The sequence below is a fragment of the Oryctolagus cuniculus genome, chromosome 13, assembly GCF_964237555.1.
Source record: "Oryctolagus cuniculus chromosome 13, mOryCun1.1, whole genome shotgun sequence".
NCBI classification, from domain to species: domain Eukaryota; kingdom Metazoa; phylum Chordata; class Mammalia; order Lagomorpha; family Leporidae; genus Oryctolagus; species Oryctolagus cuniculus.
The window spans coordinates 65550690-65570308 of record NC_091444.1 but is presented as its reverse complement, the minus strand read 5'-3'; the positions used below and the strand labels follow the sequence as shown (position 1 = coordinate 65570308).

Sequence of the window (19619 nt, the reverse complement as noted above, 5' to 3'; positions counted from 1 at the left end):
AATTTACTCCTTGGCTCGGCTCATCAGGACTCTGGGAGACAAAAATCCACAGTTATTAGTGTCATCATTAAAGGCCTATAAAGTAGCCTGTTTTTAATGGCCAGCATTTGAAATGCGTTCCAAGGGGCAGCCGTGATAAAAGATGGGTCTGCAACATGTTATTTGGGATCCCATTAAGTGAGTGCAGAGGAATTGTCATCTCAGGGAATGAAAGCGCTTCTCTGCAGCCAACAGGAGGCAGTGCCCTTTGACCCACCTTCTGAGTAATTGAACGCAAGCATCTCCAGTGCTCACGCCCAGCCCAGCCCCGGGCCACTCCTAGGAGGGAGCCTGGGGCCTGTGGAAATGGAAAGCGTGCCTGACAAAGCTCAAGTGAGCATAAACCGAGCTGAAGCCGCGCACAAGGCTTTAGGCTGCAGGCCTGAGAAAGGAGCAACCTTTGCTTGCACACCAGTTCTCCTTTCCCATGTTGCCGGTTCAGTGCAGCCTGTGATGGGCACTTTATCTGAGCACCTACTATGTGCCAGGTAGGATGGATGCAAAGATCTGTGCAGTGCACAGGGCAGCAGGGCAGACAGAGGTCGTGACAGACAATTTCAGTAGTAGGAGGTGGCAGCTGTGGAAGGCACGCCCCAGGATTAGTTAGCAGCACCCCGCTGTGTCTTGCCCTCTTTGTCCAAACAGGTGTCAGGGCTGATGAAAACTGTCGTGAGATTTTGGGGGAGGAGGGGTGTGAATGCGTAAATCAAATGTCGCAAACATACAGAAAGGTTCAGAGAAGGACAGGGACTGTGCATGATGGAGCGAAGTCAGCCTCCCGCTTGTCCCAGCCCTGTCTGCTGAGGCATGGGCCTAAGTGGCAGGGTGCAAAGCTGAAGGAGAAACAGTTCAGAGGTCCACGGAAGGAGCCGGGGGGTGGTGTGGGGCTGAGCTCTCAGGGTTGGGATCTTGGATCCCCCGCTGTGAGGGCACAGGAGAGGCCTGCCTGTTTCTGAGGGGCTGTGCTGTGCCACGGCTGTGACCGTCATCAACACCATCACATTCTATCCCCCCACTCATCCCTGTGTCAGGGTACTGGTCTTTTACAGCGGAGAGAGCACGTGGCATTGAACTTCTCCCAGATCACTGAGCTACTGGGTGGCAAGGCTGGACTCTGGCCTCACCACGAAAGCCCCCTCTCTGCCCATCACGCCAGCTGCCGCCTCCCATAAACAGTCAAGCTTCTCAGAGCCTCAGTCTGCTCGCCCGTGTAACAGGAAGAACAATGCCAGTCTCACTGGATTACCGGGAGTGTCCAAGGAGCTGACACGGGCAGTGGGGAACGTGGGGCCGAGCACGTATGTGCTCGACTCCTGTTCCTCGTCTGCCCTCCCCCTGGCCTGGCCTCCCTCTGCACCTTCATATCCTACCACGTCCCCATCACAGGGCTCAGGAGAAGGCTCCAGAACCCCCCACCACAAACCCTGGATACCATGGGGACCACTACAGATACAAGAGGGCTTCCAACAGATCACGGGAAAAAAAATGGCATTAAAAGATAAGTTGACTTGGGTGCAGAAAAGTTTGGAAATCCGTGAACTTTCGGAAGCACCTGGTAGAGCTGGTTATTAAGCCCTGGGCCCATCAGGCTCCTGTTCCTGAAAACTGGCAACTTCCCACTGTGTGCCACTGCACACGGGACTGCCAACCACCATGTGGATCTACAGCCCATTCTGGCCATTTCCGTGTTCACTGTGACTTGCTCTGGTCAGCGTGCGCTTCCGTGCGTCTCCCTAGATGTGCCCGGTCACCTGGGAGGTGTGCTAAGAGCCTGTGTTCCAACAGCAGCCGCTGGGAGGTGCATCTCCCAGCCCAGCCTCCGAACGCTGCGAGTCAAGGCCAGGCAGAACTGATGGAGCCGCATGGCCCACCGCTTTTCTATTTCACAATTTGGCATGCAATTTCTGGGTAACGAGAGGTGCTGAATGTAAAGTATGAGCTAAGGCAGGCAGGGGCCTCCAGGAGAAGCAGGGCAGAGGGGGCTGCCTTAGTGACTCATTTGTCCAGGAGGCGCGCTCCTGCATCTTAATGAGGCTGCATTTTCTGCACACCAGCTGAAGCCCCAGCCGCCAGCCTGGCCAAGGAGATACACAGGTCTTTAAGATGCCCTTGAACTCTGGGCTGGAGAATATGCCACACTCCCTTCTTTTCTTTGCAGCTCATTTAAATAAATGGAGATTTTTTTTTCCTTCCCACCCTCAAGGAAGGGAATTGGGTTTTTCTGCTTGAGCTCTTTTGTGTCATTGTTCCTTCAGTACAACACTCCACTTCCTGCTTAATCCTCCGTAATTCAAGTGCTTAGGAGAAACCACTTGTGATCCCCGAAAGTCTCTTGGACTTCTTGCCAGGAGGTCCTGCTTTTGCTACCAATGCCATGAGGGTCTCGCAGCATCTTCAGGCCCTCTCTTCCTGGCTGCTCTGTGCAGGGGGTCCGAGCAATTGATAATACACCCAGCCTTCTCCCCAGCTCTCAGGGCTGAGGGATCCCTGCTCTCTCACCCCCACAGGTGGGCTGGCAGGTTTTGTGATGCAGAAAGCACCAGAACAATCCAAGTCCCAGCAAGGAGGAGGTCCTGATGCTGATCCAGGCAGGAGGGGAGCTGCCTCTCCTGCACCACCGTCCCCACTGCCTGGGACCCCCCTTTGCCTCATTTGTCGAATTATCCAGCGGATGGTGCGAGACAGCTGTTGCTCCGGGCCCCAGTTGTTCGTACGTACTGCTCATTAATCATGTCCTCCCGGATGGCACCAGGGACTGCGGGAGAAAGCAACGGTGGGCGAGATGTCGCCGGGAGAGGCAGAGCCTCGCCATGAACTGCACAAGCACTCCATCAACACGGAGGCGGCCGCCGCCTGCCACACGGCCTTATTGGAGGCTAATGAGGAGCAGGCCCCGTCATCAGTCAGCGCTGCCGCAGCACACGGCCCTGCTGGCCCCGAGACACACAGCACAGCCACGCGGCGGGCTCCGAGCAAGGCCCTCCGTCTCCTGTCCCTGGACCCAGGGGCTGGCCAGCTGGGGGCCTTCCCCAGACCTCAGACCGTGAGGCTCAGGGGGACTTTTGGCAAATGGGGCCGCTTGAAGGATGCCTCACCCATCAGAGAAAGACCCCAGACGAGGCTACGGTGGGAGGAAGACGGCTCAGCGACCAACCTTGTGTGTGAGCTTTGCTTAAACTCTTCGGGAGGGCCCACAGTGAAGGCCACTATAGATACACATAACACACAGGCAGGCTGCTCTGGGACCTGTGTCCTGGGCACAAGAAATGCTCCAGGAAGTACACAGGTGATCATCAACACACTCTCTTCTACAAGGTTCTAGCAAAGAGTGAAGTCTACCATTCACATCTTCTGATTCCTTCATGTTTCTATATTACATGTTGAAAGATTTATTCAAGAAGCAGAGAGAAGGAGAGAGGGAGAGACAGAGAGAAAGAGATCTTCCGTCCATCCACTGGTTTACTCCCCAGTAATAATAAATAAATAAATAAATAATAAAATCAGCTCAGAAGCAGAAACTGGTCAAGATGCAGATGGGCTAATTTAATCACAAAAGCATGGACATCAGTTCTGTCTTCATCCCAGCAGTGCTGGAATTACTTTAAGGCTTTCACATCTGTTGCTGAGTTCCCAAAACGTGTCTGGAAATTGTTCTCCAAGGTAAACCAAAAGCAAGCAAGATGGGGTGGTCAGGACCCACCAGCCGTGAGGAAGTGGGAAGAGTAAGAGTCGGAAGGGGTCCCCGCACCAAGGGGTCATCGCATGAGACAGCTCAGCCGGCCCGCAGCCCTCCACCCCAGGACCTGCTTCCTTCCCACTGGGCGTACGCAGTGACAGCAGCCATGGGAGGCCCCACAGTGGGTGTGAGCTGTGGAAACACTGATCACCCTGCCTCTCAGCCTCGGGTGAGGGGGAGCCAAAGGCTGGGTAAAAGACCATGGTGGAGGGGCAGGCCTGCCTACGAGGTCGGGGTGAGAAGTCCTGGGCCCTCGTTGGGATGCATCAGGAGGCCTTTCCTGTGTTGCATGGATTTCTGGGCGGGATTCAGCCGTGGAGAAACTTGCAAGGATAACAAAAGGGTGCATGGAGCAGGTGTCTCCTCACTGTAGGTTAGGGGAGAGGCGGGAACCAGGAATGGGTGCTAACTGAAACCCCAGGACCGCTGAGTAGATAAGTGACGGAGGTGTGGGTCTTTGCTTTCTTATCTTAAACAAAGGCTCTGCTGTCCCACCTCCCTTGAGGACAGTTGTAAAAAACCAGAGATAAAAATGGAGCAGACAGCAGCCTCCAGATATAACCCTTTGTTACCTTAGGAAGAGTTGGGGAGAGAGGAAGGGAAGGAGACTGGGGTGGGGGGTGCAGAAAGACACGTGCATTCACTGTCTTCATATCCCCTCCTAAAGCAGACGTTCTGCATCTCATCAACAACACAAGAAGCCTCTCTCCTAGGCCTAATATTAAAAATCAAAGCACACACTTCAGTGAACAAACTCATCCAGGACAAGCCAGACCAAGATCGAGTCACCTTCCCACTCCCCCTGCCAGGATGAAACACACATGGCCGGCTTCCGTTTTGGGTAAGGCAGAGTCCTCCATGCAAACTGTGGCGGAGCGCGCAGAAGGGACGTGTGGGATTGCCATCCTCCACTCCTCCCGGTTCTGTCTTGATGAGGCCACGTGATACATGTGCCCCCGCTGGTCGCTTACGGAACATTCCCGGGCGTTCCAAGTGAGAGGACTGGACAGACAGGAAACCCAAACAAATGGACAGCGCTCGAAACATGTTCCCAACATATTCACTTTTCTGAGCTACCAGGAAATTCAAGGGATTCGGAAGCCTCCCTGTCCTGGGCACTATTACATCCTGACAGATCCATCACAAATGGTTTGGATGAAGTGCCGATTTCTAACCACACACTACAAGGGATTAAAGGTGTGATCCTCTGGCCATTATTTAAGCAACTCCCTCCTTTTCAAATAATATAACGTAAGATTATATTGCTAACCCCTCAATAGCACACTGAGCTCCATAAACATGAACTTCCTTCCCCATTTTCATTTACCCAATGTGCCTGGAGGGGTGATACGCAACAGTGCTAAAGTCAATTAACCTCCAGTTTTATCAAAGGAGAGGGTGAAATAGTTCCCAGGAAAATTCTAGAAATGATTTGATATTACTTTTTCTTTTTTTTAAGATTTATTTATTTGAAAAGTAGAGTAACACAGACAGAGAGAGAGAGAGAGAGATCTTCCATCCACAGGTTCACTCCCCAGATGGCCATGATGGTTGGCACTGGACCAGGCTGAAGCCATGAGCCAGGAGCTTCTTCCAGGTCTCCCACGTGGGTGGCAGGGGCTCAGGTACTTGGGCCATCGTTCAGTGCTTCCACAGGTTCATTAGCAGGGAGCTGGATTAGAAATGGAGCAGCCAGGACTTGAACTGCTGCTCTGATACGGAATCTGGCATCTTAGACAGCAGCTTAACCCACTGTGCCACATTGCTGGCCCTGAAATTACTTTTTCTAATGGATGATCTTTATGATTTCATGGGACTGGAAGGTTCTAGAACATTTTTAGGGACCAAATGCATCATACTCCAGATAATAACTGATCTTGGAAGTCTGCAATAACTCCAATACTAGGAAATACAGGGGAGAACCAGGAAGGTCAAAGGTCATAACCCTCAGATTTACAGGGAGCTGTCAAACATGTCTTACCAAGCCATCATCCCAGCAAACCACAGTTCCCAACACAGAATCACAGAGCTGCATCAGAGGGGACCCCGGGGGCTTCCAGCCACAGTTCAGTCATTAGTCACAGACCCAAACCAAACTGATTGGATTCCTTCGCGTGAAAACTCAACGATAATCCTACATGGCACTTTCCACAATGACGTGGCTACAGTCACCTGAACACCCAGGGCCCTTTGATCCACAGCTGAGTCTGGGGGAGACGGAGGGAGCAGGAGGCTGAGGGGCACCCCACGTCTATTTGGGGAATGTGTCTATTGCACGCTGACAAGATCCACCAGTCCGTCAGCTATCAGCATCACCGCCGCAACTTCTGTGCAAGTTTTACAGAGCTCTTATACCTTACAGAGGCCATCGCGTACCCATTTTCCACTTGGTTTCCCCCACAACAGCTGTGTTAAGGAAATATGACGACAACTATTATCACTGTGATCCCTACTTTGAAGCAAAGGACACTGAAGTCGAATATACTTCAGCTGCTTGCCCACCACCCGGCAGTGGCCTGTGACCAGTTCTTCCTAGCAAGAGCAGCCTGGGTGGCAGCCAGCGCTGAACCACGGCTAAGGAGACTGGGTGGGCGGCTGGCTTCTCCAAGATGCCAGCAGGTGAGCTCGTGTGGTGCCAGACAGCAAATAATGAGCAGCAATGCCATCAGAGAGGGGAGATTGACACGCTTAAACGCTGGGCTGGGAAAGTGACAAGTGGTGGCACAATAGAGCCGAGCGCGAGGAAGCGTGTGCAAGGCCAGAAAATGGAGCTGGTAATGAGCTGTACTCAACAAAGAGGTGGGGGAAGAAAATTCCCCAAAGCTCTTCATCAACATGCAATCTGTCATGAGGCAAGCCCAGCAAGGGACTGCAGTGCTGGGGGAGGGAGCATGAATCCAAGGCAAGAGCCCTGCCCCGGGAGGCACCGCTAATGGCCGGGCAGCCTGTGGGAGCAGAGTCCCTCACGCCAATTAGCAGGCTGGGGAAAGAGCCCGCCAGGCTACGAGGAGGAAGACAGGGGCGTCTCCCGGGCCAGTCTGTTGGAAAGGACTGGACTGACAGTGGCCTCTTTAGAAGAGGCTCCATCTCATAGCTCACTGTATTAGGGGACTTATTTTCAATGGATGAGCTAGTGCGACGATGCACCCTGAGACAGGCACCCCCCGGTCTGCAGTGATGCGGGATACGGGACGCCCTGGCTGAGCCCTTCCAGTGTCAAGGGCACTCGTCCTCACAACCGCATTCTCTCTGTGACCTACGTGGGGGGCAGCCCGGAGGCTGCACTGTTTACTGGTGTGTGTTCATAGACGAGTGATTCCTCCTGCTCTGTGCCACGTCTATAAACTGGTCATCATAACAGCACTGCCCTAGCTGGGTGGCCGTGCTCATTACAAGAGCAAATGCCAGGTCGGCGCCATGGCTCAATAGGCTAATCCTCCGCCTGCGGCACTGGCACACCAGGTTCTAGTCCCGGTTGGGGCGCCAGATTCTTTCCCGGTTGCCCCTCTTCCAGTCCAGCTCTCTGCTGTGTCCCGGGAGTGCAGTGGAGGATGGCCCAAGTACCCGCATGGGAGACCAGGAGAAGCACCTGGCTCCTGGCTTCGGATCAGTGCAGTGCACCGGCCGCAGCGGCCACTGGGGGGGGTGAACCAACGGCAAAAGGAAGACCTTTCTCTCTGTCTCTCTCTCTCACTGTCCACTCTGCCTGTCAAAAAAAAAAAAAAAAAAAAGGCAAATGCCAGTAGTCGCCCTTTCAGCAGTGCCTGCTTCTGCTACATAGCGAGTGCTCCACAAACACCAGCTAGCAGTACTTTGTTGTTATCATGGAGGCCGCTGAGTCTACAGGAAAGCTCTGAACTTGGCCGGACCCTGGCTCTTGGTAGCTGTGTGACCATGGCCGTATTGTTTTAGCCAGGTTTCCTCATCAGTAAAGTGGAGCTAATCATCCCTGTCCTGAAGAATGTACATGACTGTGACACAAATAACCGTTCTAAGCACTCACCACCAAGTAGCTCCTCAGTAAGTAACGGTTCTGGGCGCACGGAGCCCACGCGCACGCTGGTCATGGAGGAGCCCCGGTCCTCAGGAATGCAGCAGGTGTTCACTGCCCAAGGAGACCAGGTAACCTGGTCACTAGATTCTAATTGTCTTGTGCCCACAGGACAGAGGCAGATCCCACGTTCTCCAAACTCACCCACTGTTCTCGATGCAAGGTTAAGTTTGGGTCTCCCGACTTCCAACCACTTTCACTTTTTGCTGACTCTGGGTAAATAATGGGTGATAACTGGAGATTTTTCTGAATACTGGGTAGAAACATTACTATTGCTAATAACAGGAACACTCATTCGAAAGATAAAACGGCATGGAAGGAATTTTCGAGAAAAGCAGCAGGGGCCACCCTGCAATCAGACTTCCTTGTGATGTGCTCTTCACACTTACTGCCAACACAGAGCCCGTTTGCTGTTGAAGCTGGCTCATGTGTTTCCACCGAGGAGCTAAATAGCAGATTTGCCAGGATGCAGCCAAGGCTCCGGGGCTGATGCAGGCCATTCTGTTACCAGCAACGCCGCTGGCGTGCAGGGCACGGGACTAAGGGGGCGCTGGTTTTCCCTGCCTCTTTATGAGAAACAGGAAGCCTTCAGCTTGCTACTGGCCACTCGATTTAGGACCTTCTGCACCTCACAGCCTGCTCCTCCCCAGCCCCAGGAATTGCAATATCCTGCTGCTTTTGGCCTTTGACCAAGATAAATCAAACCCAGAACTCTGAAAATAAGTAACCCAGCCAGGTGTCTGTCTAGAAATGCTAGCTACCAAGACCCACTGTGGAATCTGCCAAAGCACCGGAATCACAGCCTAGCTATCGGAACACAAAGGGAGCACCTGCAATTGCCTGCACACTAGGAACACATCTTTCTGGCATTCATCCCCCAAGTCCATTTTCTAACACTGGCTTCTAGGGATGCTCTCAGTGCGGGCTCTCAAGTTCTACTAAATGTGTTCTTCTCCCAGGAGATGGTAATGGTGTTCCTGGTAGTAACACGTACAGAGGAGACCTGCACAGAACCCAGGCGCCTGCCTCAGCCTGAGACCCTAGTGCCGCATGGGAATAGGGGGCCGGCAGCCTTTCAAGCCCATGACCAAGGCGTGGAGCTTGGCCATGGGACAGAAGGTGTTTGTCTCAGCGCTGTGGAGTCCCTGCAACGGAGTGTTTCCCAGCCTGAGTTCCAGGAAGGAGTGGAGGGAGGAAACCAGGAAAGCAAGGGAATCGCCCGAGTAAGATAAAACAACCAGAGAGAGCCTTTGGGTGCCGGGGTTGAAATCCGGAACAGTCTAACCTGCAGTTTCGGAGTCCGCTACACTGAGCGTCCACCGCTGCCTGACACGCACTCAGCAGGCTACCACACAGCACTCCCACCTTCACGTCCTCCTGGCACTAAAAGAGGACAGAAGCGGGAGGAAGGAGGACAAGCGAAGTCCTGGTCCCAAGTCCCTGGGCAAGTCAGAGAGATTTTCATTCCCATTCAACCAATAAATCAGGCACAGCAAGAGAGCGCAGTAGCCACGATCGCCCCGCATTCTCTCACCGTGAGTTCCTCCAGAGTCCCGCGCTCCTTCGCGGTGCACCTGCTCAGCTCCACTACGCATGCGCTGGAATACACCCTCTGCACGAGGCCCTCGCCAGGGCTGTGAGCGGCGGGGAAACGGATGGAGACACAGGAGGAGGGTCCACGCACCAAAAAAAAAAAAAAAAAAAAAAAAAAAAAGCCTTGGCGGCATGTGCCTGCAACAGCTACTTTTTTTTTTTTTTTTTTTTTTTTTTTTTTTTTTTTTTTTTCCCAACTTGTAGGCTGGGAACTAAAGCAACTGAAATTCTCTCCAAGGAGCCCAAGCTTACTGCTGCCTCCTAGCCAGAAGGGCTGCAGCGATTCTGGGTAGAGGGGACAGCCTGGGGGAGGTCAGGGGCCTGGGGCGGGCGAGGGGCCTGAGGCGGGCAAGGGGATGAGTGAGGCCCAGCCACAGGGAGAGGAGACTGTTCCTGCCACCCCACCCTACCCCCAGCGAGGCCAGCTGCCCACGGCCCCTTCAGCTCTCCCTCCACCTCGTCAGAGAAGCCCCCACTGGCAGCAGGGGCCCAGTTCAAAGCAGAATAGTGACGTTCTACCTGGCCACGTGTTTGTTCTTTCTTGGCAAAATGTGTGTGCGGAATACTTGGAGGTTAAGGAAGGGGTTCCAAGCAAATGGGGTGTGATCCTACCCACAGTGTTCTCCAGGTGCCCTAGGCAACACCGAGAAGTAGCAGCGAGGCCAAAGCAAGGCCTGTCCCCATGCCCCCGCCATGCTAATCCTGTTTGCCCGGAGTGCGCACTGCGGAGGCGGCCCGAGAGGGCAGCTTTCCCTCGGTGGCTGAGGGGCTGCGAGGCCTTTAATGAAAGGCACCTGATCAATAAGGCCGCTTCCTGCACTTGAGAATGTGAAAGGCTCCCCAGCCTGCTGCCTCTAAGGGAAATGTCAGAAGCATTTATCACGCACCGGGACGGATGGTTTGCAGCTGGAGCCCAGCGCCGGCGCCTAACCCTCCCTCTGCCCCCAGGGTTCCTCGCCGGGCCCCTGTGCAGCAGAAGGAACCCGCTTCCTTCTGAGAGGGGAATGCAGGCACAGCACGCTGCTGTCCACTAACTAGAGCATTGTGCACAGTTGGTCTTCTTAGACTTGGACACCCAAGTCTACAAGAACCTTGCCCAAGGAGCAAGGACTCGAGGGAGCAATGACCAGAGACGCTGTTTGCTGACCACCCTAAACCAGGGTGGTGGGTACGCACCCAGATCACCCAGATCGGAGCCCCTTCCCTTCTTCAGGATGCATCTGATAAGGACCTCATCTTCTTGTTTTAAAAGATCCATTTATTTGAAAGGCAGAGCAACAGAGAGAGGGACACACACACACACAGGGAGAGAAAGAGAAAGAGAGAGAGGGAGGGAGAGAGAGAGAATCTTACATTTGCTGATTCACTCCCCAAATGCCTACAACAACCAGAATTAGACCAGGCTGAAGCCAGGAGCCTGGAACGTCTTCAGGTCTCCCATGTGGGTGCAGGGGCCCAAGCACTTGGACTTTCTTCCATTGCCTTCCCAGGCACATTAGCAGGAAGCTGGGTCAGAAGCAGAGCAGCCAGGACTTGAAGCAGCACTCAGATACAGGATGCTGGTGTTGCAAGAGGTGGCTTAACCCACTGTGCCGCAACGCCGGCCCAAGCACCTCTTCTCAATCTGGGCCAGTTACCATGCGAGGCTTTGGGGTTATAAAGAGCTCAGAAAACAGTTGCCAGATGAGACAAAAAGAAACATGATAGAGAAGCAGAGAAGGGCTCTGAACTGGGGCACAGCCAGGTCTCAAACAGGCAGTGGCTTATGATCAGAGAGCAGGGCCCAGGGAGGGGTCACGGAGATGATGACAGGTGAGACTTGGTACCAGCTGGGTGCTCACCGTGGGCAGAGTGCACAGAGGATTGGGGCTGGCCGGTGTCGTGAGGCACGCTTCCCAGCTTCTCCAGGCCTCAGTTCCCACATCAGGAGGGTGGACGTGGAGCGAGTGCCTCCACCTGAAGGAAGGTACTAGGAGATCCAGAGACGATGCACACGAGACGCTTGGCAACGAGCAGAGCACATGGCAAGGGCCCAGCAAGGCTCCCACTGTACCAGACTCCGTGGTGTGGAGTGGGCAGGGTTGTCGCTCCCCCTCTTCATGGAGGAACGACACAGGACCCTGCGCTGTTCTTTTGTCTGCTCGGCCCTTCCCGGGTTTGCTGCTGGTTCTTCCCGTGTTGGCTACCGACCCTTCCACCTCAGTGGAAGGGCGGTTCCCCCTGCCACTTTCCCCACTTCCGTGGGGGAGCAGCACACCGCCGGCCGGCTCTCTCGGGGGCTGCTCAGATGTTATCCGGATGTTCCTCTTAGATGTTCCTGGTGCATGTTGTCTCTCTCCTCCTTTATAGTCCTCTTCCACCAATCCCAACTCTGCTACCCACACGCCGAGTACGCTGCTCTCCTCCAATCAGGAGCAGGATCAGCTCCTGCAGGTCATCACTCAAGTTGGCGAGAGACAGCTGCGTAGAAGCTGTTTACTCCTCTCCCAGCGCCATATTGTGGGAGAGCAGATGCATAGAATAAGTCTTAATTCCAGTAACTTAGTCTAGTCCAAGTTGCTCCCCACACAGGGTGGACAGAGGAAAGATGTCTGGCTGGACAAACAAGTGAATGCAAGGATGTGGAGAGCGCTCTTTTCCAGATGGACATGTAAAGCCACTGGGAGGGCCCCGGGGCCCCACCCCCTTGTGACGGAACACCACTCCCATCTGTGAAAGTCTTCCCACCTGGGGTGGTACAAGGTTAAGGATGAAGCTTTTTAAAAAGATTTATTGATTTATTTGAAAGAATTACAGAGAGAGAAATAGCTCTTCCATCCACTGATTCATTCCCCAGATGGCCATAATGGCCAGGGCTGGCCCAGACCAGAGCCAGGAGCTTCATCCGGGTCTCCCACGTGGATGGCAGGGGCCCAAGTACTTGGGGCATCTTCCGCTGCTTTCCCAGGCACACATTAGCAGGGAGCTGGATCAGAAGTGGAACAGCCTGGACATGAATCAGCACCTCTCTGGGATGCTGGCAACGCAGGCGGCAGCTTTACCAGCAACACCACAGAGCCGGCCCTGCAACCTACACTTCCACAGCGTGGCATTTTAAAACGTGCCAACTGCTTGTTCCATGAGCCTTCCTTGGGGACGTGTCGCTGACACACAGATGTGCAGAATTAGAAAGTAGCTGTATGCGTATGCACCGGGCACTGGCAACAACGACGTGACTTGACAGGAAAGATAATGAATCAGCCAGCCAACAGATCAATATTTATTAATGCTGATGAGCAGTGCACTCTCTTTTATGTAGGAAAGTGAGGGACGACAAAATATTTAAATTCAAGGTGGGAATCAAAGCCGGATCTGCTTCAGAACACTCCAGAAGAGAACACGTGTTTTACAGCAGCGCACATAAATCCACGGGATGCAGATGCCTGGGTCCAGCCGTAGCACACCCTGGATGAGCAGGTGCCAGGGAGCTGCCTGGAAGACCTCCTTCTTCTCCAGGAGAGGAGGAAGAGCAGCTCTGGCTCCTGTCCCCCAGGGCTGCAGGGTAGCTGCCTGCCCTGGCATTCTGCATCCTGACTTGAACTCCAAGGGAGTGATGGTTATCATCTCAGAAGTGGGACGGCACAGGTTCTTTCCTTTGGAAACTTGGATAGAGGACTTGGCCCCCTAATCCGGCTCCCTTCACACATTTTCATTTAAGTTACAGCAATGGTACTCCAGAAAGTTTGTGGGAAAATGAAGTTACAAGTTAAGTTTCTTTTGGTACAATTTTTTTAATAATACTTATTTCCATGAACTTTTTGAGGACCCCTCCTATGTGTAGATTTTAATATCCAAACTCATGTTTTCATTCCATTTTCCATGAACTTTTTGAATACCATGATTTAGGATGAAGGGAATTGGTTTCATAGAAGTTTTCTTTTTTTTTTCTTTTTTTTTTTTTTTTTTTTTAATTTGAAAGGCAGAGGCAGAGAGACAGAGAGAAATCTTGCATCTGCTGGTTAACTCCCCACATTGCCACAACAGCCAGGGCTGGGCCAGGCCAAAGCCAGGAGCCAGAAGTTTCTTCTGGATCTCCCATGTGGGTGCAGGGGCCCAAGAACTTGGGCCATCATCCACTGCGTACCCAGACATATTAACAGGGAGCTGGATCAGAAGTGCAGCAGGTGGGACTTGAACCAGTGCGCATATGGGATGCAGGCACTGCAGGTGGTGGGTTTACCTGATATGCCACAGGACCTGCCCAGAATTTTCTTACTTAAGCACAATGGTTCTCAGACTTTACCTATTTTTTTTTTACAGGCAGAGTTAGATAGTGAGAGAGAGACAGAGAGAAAGGTCTTCCTTCCATTGGTTCACCCCCTAAATGGCCACCATGGCTGGTGTACTGCGTCGATCCGAAGCCAGGAGCCAGGTGCTTCTTCCTGGTCTCCCATGCAAGTGCAGGGCTCAAGGACTTGGGCCATCCTCCACTGCCTTCCCAGGCCACAGCAGAGAGCTGGACTGGCTCTTAAGAGGAGCAACTGGGACAGAACCAGCACCCCAAGTGGGACTAGAACCTGGAGTGCTGGTGCCACAGTGAGCCGCGGTGCCAGCCAGACTTTACCTATTGAAACACAGATTGTGGGTCACAGATTTGGTAGGTCCGGGGGTGGGGCCTGGGAATCTGCATTTCTAAGGCATTCCCACTGCTGCGGACTACAGTGTTTTGTCAATCACAAACACAACGGTTGTGAATGTCACATCCTGGGGAGATTTTTGAGATTCTGGCAACTAAGGAAAGAGTGTTTCTGTGCTGTCAGGATGGAGGCGAATTCTGACTCCACGCCCTGGTTCTGCTTGAAGAAAACCCTGAGGTTCTTCCAGAAAGATCGGTAAGTGAAAGAACTCTACTGAAAGTAGTGCAGTGCCCAGATCTGCACTTACTTGGTTCTGCAGTTTCCTCTCCCATGTTCTCACCACTGAGGCACACCCTTCCCACAATACAATCAACTCTTCCACTAGGTTCTCTGCTTTTTCTCTTTCCTCAAATAAAGACTCATTTGGACTCTTAATTAAAATATACTTACTAGGAATCAACATTAAAGGAAACCAACAAGGGTTCCAAGATCATTGTTGTCTCATTTGGCACAGAAGTGATGTGAGTCTTGAGTTGTGTTTGATTGTGTATATGCATGATTGTGAATGTGTGCGTGAGTGTGCCTGAGAGTGATGGATGTGTGTGCATGAGTGTGTGTGTGAGATAATGTTTGATGCTTTCATTTCACAATTTCAAGAATCAGGGGCCAGCATTGTGAAGCCGTAGGTAAAGCCACAGCCTGTGATGCCGGCAGCCCACGTGGACACTGGTTGGAGACCTAGCTGCTCTACTTCCAATCCAGCGCCCTGCCAATGTACATGGAAAAGTAGTAACAGATAAGCCAAATGCTTGGGCCCCTGCAGCTATGTTAGAGACCCACCTGAAGTCCCTGGCTTCTGGCTTTGGTCTGGCTCAGCCCTGGCTGGTGTGGCCATCTGGGAAGTGAACCAGTGGATGGAAGATCTCTCTCTCTCTGTCTCTCTATCTCTCACTCTCTCTTTCTCCCTCCCTCCTCTTCTCCTCTCCTCCTCCTCTCTCTCTAACTGTGCCTTTCAAATAAAGAAAATAAATGGTAAAAAAAAAAAATTAAGCACGTATGGATAGGATGATCAATACTTAACTCCAGTAGACTTAGGAAAATTTCACCAAGGACGGATCCTCTGCTTCTGGCTCACAATTCATCCAGAAGAAAGACTGATTTTGATGGACAAGTATTCTGGATTCAACCTGCCACTAAAACCAGGTAACACGAATTGGGTGGGGCACAGGAGATGGGATATTACACTTTGCTGTGAAGGTGACTGGCAACCTGCCAACCAATGTCGCATGCTGACATGCGCAAAGTGAAGCTGATGATGTAACCCAGATCCATCTTGAGGCCCGTTCAGGCCCCAGAGATCTTATTACAAGTCCATCCTCCCACATAACACAGTCCAGATGGCAAAGGGCCCGGGGTAGCATCGACTAGGGCGCCAGTGCAGTCTGCTCAGAATGAACTGATTTAATAAACTCTACTTTGTGATTAAAAAAATTCATCTATAAAAATGGAATAAACAAGATGACAGTGAACTTCCCCCAGGGGGCGGAGTTTAGGGTGAGAGTATTTGGGTGGGGACCTGGTGGTGGCAGGCAGCTTACATGGAGAGAGGGGCACGAACTTCACTCTCAAATGTGTAGGAGGGCAGGTGTGCTGAAGGAGAGCCTGGGCCATACTTAACAACCCCCACATCACCAGCGGCGCCTGTCACCCAGGTGCAGCTCGGCTCCACGGGACCAGTAAGATTTGAGGTTGGGAGTTGGGAAGTCAAGATAGAAGTATTCAGAAATGAGATTTTCCCTGGGAAGGTTCTGGAAATGAAAGGAGACATGAAGGAAGAGCACACTACAAACGAGAATGGCAGATCAGATCGAAGGGTGGAAATGTTGTAAAAGCAGCAGGCCCAGATTCTGAACTCTGGAAGGTGGAAGTCGCATGCAGCAGGGGTGGGATGGGCTGGGGTGGGGCTGTGTACATTTGTAAAGGAGATGGAGGTTCGTGTGTTCTGACTGCTGGATCCTCTGAAGGAGAGAGAGGAGACATTTTCTTGCTTTGGAGGAGTCGTCAGGGGTACATTCTCCCGTTTTTATGGATGGAGGGTTGGGGGAGGCGAACACTGGTGATCACCAGGCCCAGTGAGCTCCTGTGTGGGGTTCAAATTCAACGTGCATCTGTGGATGCCGGCCCCCGTCTGCTCGGTGCGGTGCCTCAGAGCTACCCTATGAGGCGAGCCCATGACCATCACAGAAGGAGCAACATGGCTCCCCCAGGTCTCCTAGGAAGCAGGCAGCGGGAACAGGACCCAGCTCTGGCTCCAGGGCCTGTGCTTCTCCTCTCCACCAAAAACACCTGCCTGGGAAGCAAGAGGATGAGCGTAAAACCTTCCCATCAGGCCCGCCCCACGGCACAGCAACTGTGCAGGAAGCAGACCTCACACTGCGCATGTCTGCGGCTGCCTCGGCAAGCTTTACGGAGCCCTCCATGTCACTGTTTCCTTGTGTCACGGAGGTTTAGCATGCTGAAACATATTTCAGCGCTTCGACAAAAGCATGGGCTATCATTAAACATATTTAGGGACTTTCGAAAACAGAGCAGCTGATATTTAAATTGGCACTGTGATGTTGGATGCCAGCATCCTAGGTGGGACCTTAATCTTGATACAATGCTGTAATGCCAGCCTCCAATGTTTCCTTTAACCCAGAATCAGATTGTCCTTTTGTGTCTTTATATTTAAAATGGTTTTCTTATAGATCACACAAAGTTGGGTCTTGGTTTTATTTTGCCTTTGTCAATCTTTTAATCAATATATTTAGATAATTCACATTTAAACTGATAATTTACATAGTTGAATTCATTAAAATACCATATTTTCATTGCAAAAAAACTTAGATTAATGGCCTGGTCTATTGTAAAAACAATTCAAATTGTGTAAATTTGCATGCAGGGATTTCCTACAACTGTAAGTTATTAACTGGATGGATGGGAACAAGTCCTTTGGAACTGTTCAGCTCTGCTCATTCAACTCTTACTGTGTAGTTTATCCACAGGTTGAGGAGAACACTGAGCCCCTGGTGGGTGCTGGCAAACTCAGAGCTTGTGTAGCCCGCTCTGTACAGAGGACTCCTCGGACAGAAGCCAGCACCGTGGTCACACGGAGGACAGCCTCCTGCTTCCTGAGTGTCTGATGGCTCTCACTTCCACAGGCCAGAAGGGGCCTGGCCAGCTGGAGGGACAGGTATACCCAGTCCTATCCGGCTGGTAGAATGGGTAAGTCCCGCCACACTGCCCCCTTGGAGAGCAACTGCCACTTCCTGTTTTGTAATTACAGATCAGGTACCCGAGACCCAGGGAGGTAAAGTGATGTACACAGTGCAGCTGTTCCATGTGCGGACACCAGTGTAGCGTCCATGTCCCCTGGTGCCCCGTCTGATGTGTGTCCACCACGGAGCAAGCTGATGAGGTCGTGGTTGTGGACGGGCAAAGCAAGGGAAGGCCCCCAGGATGGGAGCCCCACTTTGTCATCCTGCAAACAGAAACCATTTACTGAACAGAGGCCAAGGAAAGAGCACTGATGCCTTAAGCACATGGAGCCCACTCTTTAACACACACACACACACACACACACAGACGCAATCTCTCTATCTTGCTTTCATCACTATGATGCTTAAGAATGTATTTCCAACAAAGCCTCACAGTATTCTGATCAAGCAAAGCCATCAACAGCACTTGGCTTGAACTCGGGTAAAGAGCCTGGTGACTACCCTTCCAGGTAGTGTTGCTCCCTGTAGGTCTCCTGGGTGTTGACAATGTGTCTACATAAACGACTGTCTCACTATCACCCAAGGACTGAGAGGGCTTACACCCACAGTGTACAGATTGATTTTGCCTCTTGCCTGGAACCTACCCTGAACAGCCTGGCTGGTGCGCGGGTCAAAGCTCTCAGTGAGCCTTTGTGTCCCTCACGCTGAAATCCGCAAGGCCCCTGAGAAAGACGGGCCACGCTGAGGGGAGCGGGTGAAATGCAGCCCCCTTCCTGCACCTGTGTCGTTGTCAAGGCAGAACTGAGCTCACGCCGCCTGCAGCAGCTCAAGGCGCGATCTGCAGCAGCCTTCAGCTTTTCCTGCCTTCATCACACATCGGCAGGACAGGAAATGAGGCAACAAGCAGGACAGAGGGCGACAGGCGAGGTGTCCAACCCAGGACAGAAAGGTGGCAGCAGCGGAAGGCGCAGGTGCCTCTGAGTCCTGACTGTTGGGCGGGCCACTGTGACAGACTGCCCTGGGCTGTGGGGCCGGCCCACCTTTCCTCCGTGGCCTGCAGACTGCTTTTCCATCCTCCTTGGGGGACACGGGAGGTGCAGCCCACCTGAACCACCTCAACAGACTCCCCTCACACTTTGGGGGTAGGGGGAAAAGAAGCAAGTCAGGGGGATCCTGACTCTGCCTCTACCGGCCCCAGGCACCTACACTAGCCTCTTTCGGCTCTTCACACCCTGTCCACACTTCTGTAAAAATTCCCTTTGTAAAATCCTCCTCGTGGGTGTGACATCTTTTTCCTGCCAGGACCCTGAGAGGTACATCTGCTGTCCCCGGGAGTCTCTGTCTCTTGGGTGTCCCCCAGTTGGCAGGCACTGACTGCTGTGGGGAAGAGGAAGGGAGAGAGGAGAGTAGTTTTGGTATCCCGACAGCACAAGGGAGAAGACAAGTGGGGAAGACCAATGATGTTAAGGCTGCTGGGCCTGGCATCTCCTGGACGAGCCAGAGCTCTCGCCTGGCTGCGAGGGCAGTTGTGCTGCAGGTGTCTCTGTGACCACGGCTGCACAGCTAGAGAAACCAGGCAGAGGGCAGCGAGCAAGTCTGTCTGAAGCCTCAGTTAGCTCACAGGCGGACTGTGGAGAAAATGCCCCCTTCAAAGGCATCAACCAGTCACCGGGAGGAACCAACACAACTGCTCCTCACATGGGAGATCTGAGAAACAGACTGCTGAGAGTGAAAACCAAGCCTCCTTTTTCACTTGATTGCTTCTATTTTTTTTTCCTAGAAGATTTCAACTGTAGAGATTAAAGATGGATTTTTTTTCCTTAGTGCAAAGCTTCCAGAATGTTCTTCCTTTATTGGGTGGAGGACAGAGCCTTGAGATCCACAAGCCATTGGCAGTGAAACAGAGCTCACGGTCAATCTCTTGGTCTTCTCTTTTGGAATGTGAGCAGGTGGCTGGGAAGGAAATTCCTGGAAGCGCAGAGAACACTCTACTGCTCATTCAAGGAGTAAAGAAGAAATAGGACGGGAAAAGTTTCGCTGATCAGAATCCAACCCCAGTTCCTAGCAGCATACTCAGACATTATTTTCTCTCAGTTCATTAACTCTGTTCTTGGAGCAGAGTTTTCCTACCCAACAGTCATTTCATGTAGAAGTTCAGTTTCTATTTTGGTAATTCTGGCATCACCAGGACAAAAGACCCAGAGAACCGGATGGAATTCTTGCTTGGTATGGAGACAAGACCATAGAATTAACTCTCAGGTTTAGAGGAAACACACCCCAGACCAGCGCCGCAGAGACCCACAAGCCACAGGCAGAGCCCAGGAAAC

General features: G+C 52.3%; 1 protein-coding gene across 4 annotated transcripts in view; it reads right to left on the bottom strand.

The window, feature by feature from the left end:
- KIF26B (kinesin family member 26B) overlaps positions 1-19619 on the bottom strand; it is a 517449-nt gene that overhangs the window by 93787 nt on the left and 404043 nt on the right. The window lies entirely within an intron of this gene.